This window comes from Dama dama, chromosome 26 (genome assembly GCF_033118175.1).
Source record: "Dama dama isolate Ldn47 chromosome 26, ASM3311817v1, whole genome shotgun sequence".
Lineage (NCBI taxonomy): Eukaryota > Metazoa > Chordata > Mammalia > Artiodactyla > Cervidae > Dama > Dama dama.
In genome coordinates, this window is record NC_083706.1 from 45841430 (window position 1) to 45855602 (window position 14173).

At 42.8% G+C, this 14173-nt stretch overlaps 1 protein-coding gene across 4 annotated transcripts in view; it reads left to right on the forward strand.

Moving 5' to 3' along the window:
* TIAM2 (TIAM Rac1 associated GEF 2) overlaps positions 1-14173 on the forward strand; it is a 238356-nt gene that overhangs the window by 103629 nt on the left and 120554 nt on the right. Inside the window, exon 1 of one of the 4 annotated variants that reach the window (XM_061130249.1) lies at positions 2965-3192. The exons of the other annotated variants lie outside the window; for them this stretch is intronic. The gene's annotated coding sequence lies outside the window, so the exon portion shown is untranslated. Of the gene's footprint in view, positions 1-2964; positions 3193-14173 lie in introns of those variants that run through there. 4 annotated transcript variants of the gene reach the window in all.

Here is a 14173-nt window from a genome sequence, read left to right on the forward strand (position 1 = left end):
TGTCACTTCCTTCTAACCTTTTATTAAGAATATCTGTGAAAATACAGAAAAGTTCAAAGAATTGTATAGTGAATAGTAGACTTAGACAGCATATTAAAAAGCAGAGACATGAGACGTTACTTTGCCGACAAATGTCCGTCTAGTCAAACCTATGGTTTTTCCAGTAGTCATAAGCTGAGCACTGAAAAATTGATGCTTTTGAACTGTAGTGTTGGAGAAGACTCTTGAGAGTCCCGTGGACTACAAGGAGATCCAACCAGTCCATCCTAAAGGAAATGGTCCTGAATATTCTTTGGAAGGACTGATGCTGAAGCTGAAGCTCCAGTACTTTGGCCACCTGATGCGAAGAACTGACTCACTGGAAAAGACCCTGATGCTGGGAAGGATTGAAGGCAGGAGGAGAAAGGGACGACAGAGGATGAGGTGGTTGGATGGCATCACTGACTCAATGGACATGAGTTTCAGCAAGCTCTGGGAGTTGGTGATGGACAGGGAAGCCTGGTGTGCTGCAGTTCATAGGATTGCAAAGAGTTGGACATGACTGAGAGACTGAACTTAATAGACCCATAACTTGAATTCTACTCTGTAATTGTTAACATTTTGCTATATTGGCTTTTACATGTGTCATTTTGCAGTATGTGTTTGAGGACAGAATATTTCTTTAGTAATTTACATAGTGCTGAGATCTTTGCCAAGGAATTCAGTTTTAGATGACTATTAATGCATATATCCTGTTATATTATTATGTCAGAATGAAGCATTAGAAAGATAAAGTCTTGGTTTCATGGTGTGGAAATATGCTGGGTTTTGTAATTTTAGGATGAAGTACTAAGCTGAGAGTATTTTGCTGTAGTTGGACAAAGTCTAAAGACCTTGAAAAATCTAACATAGTTTGAAACCCCAAGTGACTCTCTAAATGCATAGAACTAAAGTCACTTGGGTGACCTCAGTGATAAAGAATGGAATCAGACAATGCAAACCCATTGGAAGTGTCTGAGGAATGTTGAAGATAAGTCAGTCTTTTGGACAGTTCTGACTTAGAGTGATCTATGTGTATACAACATATCAAAAGGTCAGAATTGTCTTAATAACAGGGATACAAAAATATTTCCTTGCAATTAATTGTTCTTCTGATATGTTTTCCACCCTCAGAAACATATTCGTTCTGATATAATTCCCTTTCTCTCCTTTGTATCAAGGAGTAGTTGTTCTGTCTCGGGGTTGTTTGGGAGAAACATGCTTGTTTTCTGTTGGCTGATACTTTATTTTTTGGGTAACAGAAAGGATGGTGCTAAAGCTAAAGGAACAGGAGCTCAGTGACTTAAACTGCACCCTTTCTTCTTTTGTATTTACCTAGACTTTTTTTTTTAAAATACAGACACAGGTTAAATGAACATTTTGGGAATTCCCATGTTTTCTGTTATGTGACGTGGCTTCCGTGGCAACCTTCTGACTTCGTCCCAGGGCTTGTGGTTACTTGGGTGGCAGGTCTTGGCTCTGCAGTGGTGTGGCCTTAAGCAAGTCACCCGAAGCCTCATTTCTGATAAGTGGCTTGGAGATGGGAATTTTTTATTCTTCTTTCTCCACCAGCAGTAAAAATTCCTTGGTTCTGTGTTCACTAATGTCAATTTTTGTGGAGGTTAGATGGCTTTTTATAACTATCGGGCTGATGATGTTTTGTGATGGCTCTTATGTGTCAACTAAGATTAGAAAGTATATCTTCAAACATGTATTAACTACATGGAAACTGTATGGAAACAAAATTCAGTTTGCATGGGTGTGAGTGTGTACCTGGGTGTGTTGATGTATGTATGTGTACATAAATACTCATTTTCTTATGCAAGATAAGGAATTAAAAGCTTATGCGTCTCAAGTAGAATCTTGTCTTTAGTATTACTTAAGAATCTTGTCTGTTGCATGTATGGATCCATTCATATTTTTTTTAAACAGGTCTTTAAAAAATTTTTTTTTGCTTTTTAAGAAGTATTAATTTGGCTGTACTGGGTCTTATTTGTGGCACACAGGATATTTGATCTTTGGTTGTGACATGTAGAATCTTATATGCGACTTGTAGGATCTGGTTCCCCAATCAAGGATCGAACCTGGGCCCCTTGCTTTGGGATGGTATAGTCTTAGCCACTGGGTCACCAGTGAAGTCCATTCACATTTTTTATGAGAAGTGCTTTCTGAAAAAAACTGTTGTCATGTGTTTGTCCAGAATAACTTGGAAACCTCTGCTTAAACTGTTTTCTTCTATGGACTATAATTTCAAAAATTGAAACTTAAAATGGAAAATCTTACTGCAGAGATGGAATCTTGTTCTCTCATTCAGCACCCCCTCCCCAATACCTCACCTTATCTTTTGGGAATACTTGAAATGGGGGGTCTTTTTTCAAAAGCTACTGCAAGACTTCAAAACCTGTGAACCTCTGGTTTATCACTTTTTTTTTTTTTAAGGGCAGTTAAATGCATTTTTTGGAGAAAATAGCCACCTTTTGGAATAACAGGGACTTCCAGTGTAAGGCTCTGTAGTTTTCAGCTCACTGGAAAAGGAAATAACTCCAGCAAGGCACAAAGAGTGCACACCCTCTATTTTGCAAATCACAAAATGATTTGGAAGGGCTGCTCTTGAGGCAGGGTTTTTATGGCCGACATTCCAGCTGTGGTTTTGGAGACAGAATGTTTACTACCGCTCAAACACCAGGATGGTAGGTGTGTATTCTTCCTGCCAAGGGGCTTAAAAAAGCAGCTGAGGCACCCTTCGAGTGAGTAAACCTTTATTCAGCAAACTGGGGAGCTGCGTTCCTATGGAACTTCGGTGGTAATTCTGGAATGCAGGGCCCACAGCAGCGTAGTCATGGGCGAGCCCGGCGGCTCCAGGCCTGATGGCAGGCTGTCCTGGCTAATCGCTGCCGGCAGTCCATGGAAAACCACTTTCTGGGTAAGCCTGCATCATACTCTTCCACCAATGGAAAAAATTGAACATGATGAGGGTGTGTAGCTAGCAGACAAAAATATATCCAGCATTGCACAGGATCTGTTTTTAGCTCTTAACGGCCAAGCATTTGAAGTGTTAGAATGTTGTTTCCTGCCCTACCATGGGCAGAAAGAAGAGGGAGTCCGTGGATGTATAGAGAGACCCTAATTAAAAGAGCCTGAGAAGCACTGGTTACATCCAGAGTTCTGGCAAAGGTAAGGCGATAAACGTTCATTTCCCCGCTTTTGCAGTTGAGGCATCATTTTATGTGTGAGATCGGCGTTTCTCGAAATATTCCTTTTTATTTCACTGGGTGCTGACTTGTGTTTCACATGGTTTTGTACTTGGGCAGCCCACGTTTGGTGAGCACAAGGGAATGGGCCCTTTCAGGCTGGAGTGGGGGGCTGCTTTCATAGACCTATTGGTGATTGATGGCAATTCCCCCATCCTGTTTTACTAATGAACTCTCCCAAAGTGGGTGGGTATGTGCTGTGGGGATTTCTTTTTTCTGATACGTCAAGGAAGTTCCGTTTCTCAGTCTGGTCATGTTAAAGCATTAATGGCCATGGCCTTATCTTTACCAGTTACTTCTTTCAGGGCCTGGAAAGAAATGAAAGTGTGATCAGAGATTATATTTTACAGTTTCCTGGTTATTACATAACTTTATCAGGGTTTACTTTGGAGCTGAGTAAGCTCTTTCATTGAAGAATTTCTTTTTGAACTTGTAATTGGACATTCACTCTTTATTCATGTTTATCCTTAACTTTTCCTCAAACTTTCTGAAAAAGAAATAGAATCCCTTGTAATGTGTGTGTGTGTGTGTTGGGAGGGGAACCTAATTGTAAGTAGAAGACTGATTCATGTCATCATCCCTCCGAGGTGGCTCATTCATTGGGCATTTGTTTGAGCCCTGAATTTATCAGCAGGGCTAGAGGGATGGATTCGGCAGAGTCCTTCTCTCAGCTTTACGTTAATTTGGCCAAGCATGTAATTCTCAGAAAATTGGTAGGTGGAGAGACAGAAATAGGAAGCTTTATTGAAGTCACTGTAAACTTGGAAGGTTATTTATAGAATTTCTGAAAAGTCAGTGTGCTACAGAACAGCTACTGGAGTTTTCGCTAACACGTTTGCAGCGTTTCACTGTGGCCCTCCATCTATCACCCTCAGGAATTCTGAAGTTTTATACTTTCAGTAGAGTGAGGCTCTGAGTTATTTCAGGGCGGGCAATGTGTGGGCCTCTTCAGTGGGTGCCTTCCTTTATAGAGAAGTGTTCTGGGGCTGGAGGAATGTGAGTGTTGCCCAGGTAGGTTAGAATTAATAGGGATGTTGGTAGAGACGTAGTAATAAAGGTTTTATTTATTACGCTTCCTTTGCGTGTAGAAAGTGAAGGTTTGACCGGGCTGGCAACCATTCAGAGCAGGGAAGGAGGAAGCCCCAAGCTACCTTCTTGTGTAGTCACATTAACACTTGTCAGCCCCTTGATTTTCACCAGAGCTTGCAGACAGAAGCTGAAGTCTGTTGAAGAGCCTTCTGACTCTAATCCAGACTGACCTGGTGTTTGGAAGGCAAGCAGATAACACCTTACTTTCGGAACTTTTAGTGCAGAGGGAGTGACTCGCAAAGCCTTCTTACCCCAGGCCTGGTCTGGAAGGCTTGGAAGTGCAAGATAAGGGCTGGGCTCCTTGCCAAGAGATTATCCTTCCGAAGTGGTCCTTCACTTAACCACTAAGTAGAATGGATGATGCTGTCTTGGTGGTCCAAGATTGTGTTTGAGAAGAACCATGCTGCCCTTTCCCAAAAATCTGAAGTTGGTCCAGGGTCCCTACAGCCTCTCCCTTCAACAGCTATGAATGGATGTGGGAACAACACAGAGAGGAACTCACGCTCCTTCAATATCTGGTGGGGCACTTTTCCATGTCTGTGTGCCTCCAGCTTTAGCCCACTTTGTAAGATTAATTTACATAGGGAAAACAAATGAATCTGAGCTGAGATTCCTTAGCTCAACTGTGAGATTAAAGAAAAAGCATTTTCTTTTGATGGAACATTCAGAACAAGATCTTTTTGAACACATTAAATTGGAAAAAAATTTCTATTAAGCCCTTGAAAATTTATTTATTGGTTGCTCTGGGTCCTTGTTGCTGTGTGTGGGTATTCTCTAGTTGCGGCGAGCGGGGACTACTCTTCACCGTGGTGTGTGGGCTTCTCATTTTGGTGACCCCTCTTGTTGCCGAGCACAAGCTCGGTAGCTGTGGTATACGGGCTTAGTTGCTCGTGACATGTGGAATCTTCCTGGACCAGGGATCAAATCCGTGTCCCCTCCATTGGCAAGTGGATTCTTATTCACTATACTACCTGAAATGTCCTGGTTGTATTTTTTCGTTTTTAGTGATAATTTGTGTTTGTCCTTTGCAACTGTGTACCTTAAATAAAGGCCAAGGTAAAAATGGCTTTACTAGGAAGACTTAAAAAAAAAGGATAAAGGTATGGAATCAAAGGAACAGCAATAATATAAGAGACAGGGAAAATAAATAATAAAGTAGATAAACCTGAATTTTTGACTATTGATACACCTGGATTTTTGACTCTTGAATGGTACTAAACATTGTATTTATAGAGTTTGGGTTTAGTGATGGCGTGTTGAGTGTCTTTTGATTATTCAGTTCCATGTTAGATGGACTCCCAAATGCTAGGAGGTGTTAATGTCAGTGTCTCAAGGACTATATCTCAGACTCTATTGTTAGCTATTTATAGTCTCTGGTATTGTGGGACTGAAAAGGACCTTAGGCAGTTTTTCAAATGGGAAAGCTGAAAACCTACAGAACTGAAATGGCTTGTCCAGAGTTACTGAGACAGTTAGTTGCTGAGCTGAGATGCGATACCAGTTGTCTTGTTGATCTTTCTTTATACTACCTGCTTATTTAATTGGGAATACTTTAGCTCATCCTAGTGGTGCTGTGGTAAAGAATCCACCTGCCAATGCAAGAGGTGCAAGAGACGACGATTCAGTCCTTGGGTTGGGAAAATCCCCTGGAGGAGGAAATGGCAATCCACTCCAGTATTCTTGCCTGAAAAACCCCATGGACGGAGGAGCCCAGCAGACTACAGTCCACGGAGTCGCAAAAGAGTCAGACATGACATTACTGAGCATGCAGCACACACATCCATAGCTCATCTTGATATATCTTTATAAATTGATAGAGACATGTATACATATATGTATGTACATGTGCACATATCCATCTGTTTTCCCCCTTCACTTCCTTCCTGTTTCTCTTTGACTTACAGACCTATTTACTTACCTACTTACCAAACCAGACATGCTTAAAGCTATAGACAAGACAAAGACTTGTTTTTCTTGGATCCTAATAAAGTTCAAAGCCATACACTCAGTCAGTGGTCATCATTCCCATTAACTATTGCCAGAGAGAGTTTTTGGTGCCCATGTATTAACCTATGTGATAAGGCAGCTTTGGCTAGACTTCACCTGTCAGTCTGTTCCTGTTTTGGCCTTAGATAAAGATGGTTTTTTCCATGATCCCATTCTGGTATAAGACTGCTGTTTTCCTTCTGTGCTTGACAAGAGAGGCTCTTGGAGGGAACAGAAGACAGCAGATGGACTCTAGCTTTGGTGCCAAGGTAATGTAAGGCCGTTTCGGAAAAATAAACTTTACATGTGAAGTGATAGACTAGGTTATCATTTTGTTCTAGGAAAGGGATGTGGTAAGTGCTGCAGACAGTGTCAGGAAGAAGTCGGTCCAGGGCGTTCCTAAACCTTAAAGATAGGTTTAGAAATCCTGGGTATCTTTAGGACAACACTGGAAAGTGATAATGGTCCCCATCCTGTTTTTGTACTTGACCATGACACATCTCTCGTTGCAGAATTGTTAGAGTAGGATTGCTGAGATGTAAAGAGCTCAAGAGATGTGTGGAGTGTAGGGGCAGGGAAGGACAAAAGCTAAAAATCCGTATCATTCGAGCCAATGAAAAGAAACTGAGTGGATAGATTTATTTTCAAGTCATCTGTGGCCACTTGTGGAAGGTGGAGTGACAAGTGAAAGGAAGCATTGTTCACAGGACAGTCATAAGCCAGGAAAACCCATGATATCAAGAGGTCATAGTGAGTAAAGAACTCCATGGAAGCAGACACACGTTCATGGAACACACACACACACTGTCACATACGTGTATCTGCATATATATTCTGTTGATGGTTGATAGGATGATCACAAATGGATCAAAAGTTAAGTGCAAAACAGCAAACCCCCAAACTCAGCGGTAACTGCAACCTGGTGAAAACCTTCACGATGAATCGTCAGAGTTCCTCACCAGAGTTGATGCCCTTTTGTCCTGGTGCCTTATCTCACGTGTGTATTATCAGTGGTTCTCAGATGCTTTCCTGAAGTCTAATAGTGGAGGGTCATGGCTCCAGGGTCCATTCCCCTTCTGGTGCCTGAGCAGTCCTGGGAGGAAGCCTCCTTCTCCTTTGGCTGATGAAGGACCGTGCAGGTCTCCCCTCTCTCCTGCCACAGCTGATTCTCTGCAGTCACCCCCATTCATGTGCTGGGATTTCTCCTGAAGGCAGACAGACACTCACACCCACCTACCCACCCACCCATGCTCTTTTTGGATTCCTAGCAAGCATGGGATTCTCTGTTCTTCATGGCAGAACTCCTGGCCAAGTTGTCTCTATTCACCATCTTCAATTTCATGGACCTCATCTTCAGATTAATGTCAACCCAGCTTTCTCCACCTGGACCTGCTTAGGTCAGGTTCACTGAGAGCCTCCACGTTGCTAACTTCAGAATGGCTCGGTTCTCAGTCCTTATTACATGAACCATCAAATGCTCACATTCTCTTCCCTGAAAAGCCTTTTTTCAATGGGGCTTTGTGGGCAGCATATTTTCTTGGTTTCCTCTTTTTTTTTTTTTTAATTTTTTATTGGTGAACAATTGCTTTACAGTATTGGGCTGGTTTCTGCCACGTATCAACATGAATCAGCCATGGGCATACATATGTCCCCTCCCTCTGGAGCCTCGCTCCCACCTCCCACCCCATCCCACTCGTCTAGGTTGTCCCAGAGCCCTGGTTTCAGTTCTCTGAGTTGTGCAACAAATTCCCACTGGCTATCTGTCTTACACATGGTCATGTGTGTTTCCATGCTTCTCTCTAAATTCGTCCCAGCTTCGCCTTGGTTTCCTCTTAATTGGATTCACTGACTGCTCCTCCTGTTGCTTCCAATTTCTTGGCCTTTTGGTCCTGGGCCTCTTTGGCTTCTTCTCTTCCCCTGGCTTACTTATTCCCTTGGGGAGCTCATCTACTGTGTGTTTATCACACATCCTCACGTGGGTGAGAGCAGGTTTGTACCCAGGCCCATCTCTTCCTGGAACTCTGGGCTCCTAAAGCCCAGTGTCCACTCAGCATTGGCACTTTAATGTCCACTGGGCATCTCCCACCCGAGACACGCAGAACCCACCTCCTCATCTCCCTCCCAACCCCACTGTGCTCTGCCTTCCCCATTCTCCCGGGAGTTTAGACTGAAGATCAGATCGTGGTGTCGTTTCTGACTGTACTGCCCTCTCCCGTCCACCTGGGCCTCCCACTGGCTCTCCTTTCACCTGTCTCCAGACTCCCCACCGGAGTCTGACCCCCATCACCTCTCACCAGCAAGACCCTCCCAGCCCGACAGGCCCAGCTTCCCCCTTGCTGCCCGCGTCCAGATCAGCCTCTTGAAATATACCCCATGAGGAGGCACCTCTATTAACAGCCCTCTAATAGAGACTTTCCACCTCAGTGTGAAAGCCAGAGTCCTTACAGTGTCCCTTACGGCTGGGCCCTGTGGCTCCTTGCCCCCTCTCTGACCCGTCCTGCTCCGGCCATGCCCGCCTGCTGCGTGTCCTCCACTCTGGGCATTTGTACCTCTGTCTTCTGTTTCCAGTGTTCTTTCTTTCCCCAGAATCTGCAGTCTCCCTCTCCTGCAAGTCCTCGCTTAAACGTCACAGTCAGGAGGTCTTTTCTGCTCCCCTTTCTGAACCTATAGCTCCCCTCCCCCCATGTTCCCCCATCACCCTTAATTTTTTTGCCCTGAAGGAGTAAATGACAACCCACTCCAGTGTTCTTGCCTGGAGACTCCCACGAATAGGGGAACCTGGCGGGCTAGAGTCCATGGGGCCACAAAGAGTTGGACACGACTGAGCGACTGAATTGAACTGAGTGTCTAAGCGTGCACTTACTCACCTTTTAATCTATTTACTGTCATAGTTTATTGTTTAGTCTCCCCACTATATTATAAGCTCCATAAAAGGGATTTTTTGGGGGAGGAGGTGTATTTATTGCTATATTCCAGGGCATAGAGCAGTTCTAGCACAGACTAGGTGCTCAGGAGACATTGATCACATTATTGAGTGGAAATGTTTCCTACTTAAGATACCTGATGCTGTAACTAAAGCACCTGTATGCTAAATATCATGGAACCCCTATATTTTATCTCAAAATGTAAATTTCATATTTTACTTCATGATCTATGTTTCTATGGCAGCAATGCTTAAATTACTTAACATTGGATGAAATGGAAATGTCAGGAAGATTCCCCCTTGATTATTCTATGTACCACTCCCTCAACCCCGCCACCCAGCCAACACACATACATTGTCTGGGCTGTCATGTCCCACCCCCACAGCCTTCAGGAGGTATATTCTAAGGTATGATTGATATTTAAAACAATGACCATGCAGCTTACACTATCAAGAAAACAAAATTCTTATTTGTGAAGTGTCCTTGTTAGGCTGCAGCACAGAATAAGTACATTTGAACCTTCTAGCTCCTTAGTTAACTTGGCATTTCAGTTCTTCATTTCATTCTTGTGTCCTGGTCCCCAACTGCAGAAGCCTTTGCTACCTGGAGAAGGGGTACCCATAGGGAAAGGTATTTATGAAAGGGACATGAGTCACAACCATTCTTCTTATAAGAGGAGCCTAAAAGTTAAGTTGGACGTTTTAAAAAAAGGTAAGGAGGGACTTCCCTGGTTGTCCAGTGGTTCAGACTCCATGCCCCCAAGGCAGGGGGCCTGGGTTTTATCCTACACATTGCAACTAAGAGCCGGCACAGCTAAATCAATAATAAGTAAGTATTGAAAGATATAGAATATTTTCAGATTTTAAAAGTACAGAAAAATTTAAAATTATATTGGTATAATATATATATGTGACCCCATGGACTGTAGCCCCTCAGGCTCCTCTGTCCATGGAATTCTCTAGGCACGAATACTAGAGTGGGTTGCCATGCCCTACTCTAGGGGATCTTCCCAACCCAGGGATCGAACCCAGGTCTCCCGCATTGCAGGCGGATTCTTTACCATCTGAGCCACCAGGGAAGCAACAAAAATTAGAGAGATCCAGAATTTCCTACCTTTGGATACTTACCTTTGCTCCTTAAGGATCTTGGTCAAATTAATTAATACATGGAGGTTAACACTCCCTTTTCTGTAAATCAAGGATGGTTTTGTCAGCTGTTGGGGGTCTTGTGCCTTGGGGAACCCTGGCATACAGCAGCTTAGGACATACAAATTCTTCCCCTTCTGTCTGCCCGCCCATCTCCTTGAGGTGACAAACGTTCTCAATTCCTGTAAATTATGGAAGGTAAGCTATCAGTGCTAATACTAGTCCTTTTTTTCCCTCGCCTGAAAGTTTCTGTAACGTTACTAGCTAAAATCTTACCAGGTTTGTTTTGAATAATACATGTCTTATGGAAAAGTTCAGCAGTGATTGGTTTAATTTTACCTTCAGGCCCAAGAACAACTTACATTGTGGCTTTCAGATACAGACTTACAGAAATGAATGCTTCAATCAGGCTGTGAGCCGGATGGAAGTAAAATAGTTACACATTTATGAGGGTGAGAAAAGCCCCTGTTTAAATGAGGGGAAAACCGTGTGGTTTAAGCCTGTTCATTTTTTTAACTTAAATGGAACAGTAGTATAATGAAGAAATACTTTGCCAAGAATAACCTGGTACAATCACCAAGGTATATGTTGGTCACAGGACATCACTGAGGTTCAGGCGCGCGATGCCTGCTTCTGATTTACAGAAGCACGTGCTGCACAGATAAGTCTCAGAGTCAGCGAGAGGCTGTGTGTTTACAGCCTGGGGTTCTGATGCCTGCTTTTCTGTTTTCATCTTGGTGTGAATCTTGGGAGGTGCCTGCCCGTGTCCGAACTCGCTGGTTGTAGAATGGCTCATGTTCCTTGCAGTTAAAACAGAGAGGTTATTTAAAAGTCATGCGAACAACTTTGAATCCCGTATTCATAAAAATTCCAAGAGAGAGTTATTTAAATGTCGTGTTAACCATTTTGAGTCTTGAGCATCTTTGTTTCCGGCTGTCACCAAAGCAGTACCAGGTCTATAGAGATCAGGCTGCTGGCTAAATTTTGGATGAGACTTGTACACTTGGGAGAAAAATGCAGAGTAGAATTCAACATTTGATACTGAAAAAGAAAACGAGAAATATCCATGCTACCGGGCTAGAAAGAGCATGGGTGGAAATGTGTGAGATGCATTTTGATAATTTCTGAAAGAAAAATAAGAAAAAAAGTTTATCTTTAGATGGATTATTTAGACTATATTATTATAGTCTGTATAATATGTAGACTATATTATTTTAGGTTATATTAGTTCTGTAAATTTTTATGGAAAAGGTGATTAAAAAAAAAGAAACCATGAAATATTTTCAGTTTCTGTGATGGCTTAGATGTAGCTGGGCCTCTCAATTCACTGACATTCCAGAAACATACCAGTAATATTTGTGGGACTGTTGGGCTCACCACATCTCTCAGAAACTCAATGCCATTAACGTTGCTGGGAACTTGCTTATTGATTCTGCAAATGTTTTCATATTAATTATTGCATCCCTTTCCTACACAAGCTAATAAGCCTTCTGGGGAAGGGTTCAGATCATAAGTCGCTGTTATTTCTCCCTAGTACCCAGTACATGGCGGGGCACGGGGGGATGTATAGGTATGTCTGCAAAAATTCATGCTCAACTGGTGAGTGGAACTCTTCTTTTACTTCAGTTCCCCTAGTTTCCATCAACACTAAGAACATTTTCTTTTTTTTTGCCAACGCTTCCTCCTACACGAATCTTTGAGCTATTGCTTGCTGGGGACTCCTTCCGAGGTGTGTCCCAAAGTGTCCCTAGGAGATAGCTCACATGTGATGCTGCTGGGGACGGGGTGGGGGGAGGGCGTGAAGGTGAAGGTGATGGGCAGTGACCAGCAAGATCTCCCCCAGCCTCCTCCCTCTCGTCCCACCCCCTCCTCTCATCTCTTGCTCCTCATCTCTCTCAACATTGTCCCTGACATTGTGCCCAGTCCCTGCTACCCGTCACCTTTCCTGAACAAGCTGGGGGCTTTCTCTACTCGGTCCACTTGTTGATTCGGTCACTTGTGGATTCAGTAGGTGGCCCTGGTGTTCCCGTGTCTTTGGATGTGCCCTTTTCTATTCCTTGGATCATCCTTCTCTTTCTTCATCCAGCAGAATCCCACATAGCCTCCAGACCCAGTTCGTCATCTGACTTTTTTAATGAGGTCATTTTTAACTTAAATAGGAAGGATTTGAATGTCCAGTGAAAGTTTGCCTTAAAAAAAAAAAAAAAGAAAGTTTGCCTTAATTTGTTGCCTGCAGAAAGGTGAAGACCTCACATGTGGCACATCCTTGATGGAGAGTCCTTTTCTCTTTTGATCTTCTTCTCTCAGGCTGAAGTGTTTCCCTTGGGTGATGATTTGTTGGATGCTTCGAGACTCTCTAGACCTGGGTTGCTTTTGGATCTTACTAGAATGGATGTGTCATTCTGATGAAATTACCACTTGGCAGTTTTATAAATCGTTGTTTTTGAGCTCTTTTTTTGACCATTACTCAAGGAGATGTAAATTTAATTCACAACCAGTGTATAGGCAAACATTAGTTAGTTCACTCGCTCAGTTGTGTCCGACTCTTTGCGACCCCATAGGCAAACATATAAGCATGCAAAAAAAAATTTAGTGTCATAGGACAATTTTTACCTTTATTGGGATGTAATCCTCTTTTTTTCTTTTCTTTCATATGCCCTGCTCCATTTCCATCCTATTCATTTAAAAATACTGGTATCAAATCATTGCATAAATTTTATGACCCAACAATGGGTCATGAACCCTTGGACAAACACTTCTGTTAGCAATGCTGCAGATGTTAATTTTTTCTTTTTTTTTTTATAAAAACAGGTGTGAGCGCTGAGACACTGCTTGTGATAAATTGGCTTACTAAGGTGATGAACTGTGCAAAAAGCTGGGCTATTGTCTCTGTGGAATTTATTGCTTTTCCTCTACTGAATACCAGCCATGCTTGTCTTCTGAGGTCCTATTCCAGGGCATCCCTTGCCGCAGATTGGCTTGTCTTTTCATCTGTTAATATGCATTTGGAAGGAGTCCCGTAGAATTGAAATAGACCCAGTGGGACTCCACAATGGATGCTTAGCTTTCAAGGCCCTAGGAGCCATCCGCATTCTGCCCACTTTATAAGAATTCCTCTCCCCAAGCACTATTCCTTTGGAGATCAGATGTTCCTTTTGCCTGCGTCTTCATACAAATTGGGGTTAAGTTTTCTTAAGATTAGAAATGAGTTCCTTCAGGTCCTGTTACCTGTTCATTCAGAGTGCAGCTCATGGACCCACGATGGCAGAAGCAAGTTTTGGGCCATATTGACAGAGTTTGTTTAAGGACCTAAGTTTAGGTCCTTAGTTTCAGCGCTGTGGTTTTAGACGTTTAGGCATATTTGTTCTTCAGCTTCAGTGTTCTTAATGAGACAGGCAATAAAATTTTAAGGCAGGGTTTCTCAGCCTCAACACCAACGATGTATGGAGTCAACTAATTCTTTGTTGTGGAAAGTGTCCTGTGCATTGTAAGATGTTTAGCAGCATCTCTGAACACTGCCCAGTAGATGCCAGTGCCCCAATGTGACAACCGAAGATGTGCTTCGAGATTGCCAACTGTCCCCTGGGGGCCAAAATCACAGTGGTTGAGATCAGCTGGGTAAACATAATGCCAATTGTTCAATGAGCACTTAGCTTATTTTCTTACATTTCCTAATATGTAATAATACAGGTACATGACTTGTGTCATTGTCTTTTTTGACATTTGACACGTCTGACAAATTAGTTTTATGTGCTGTAAC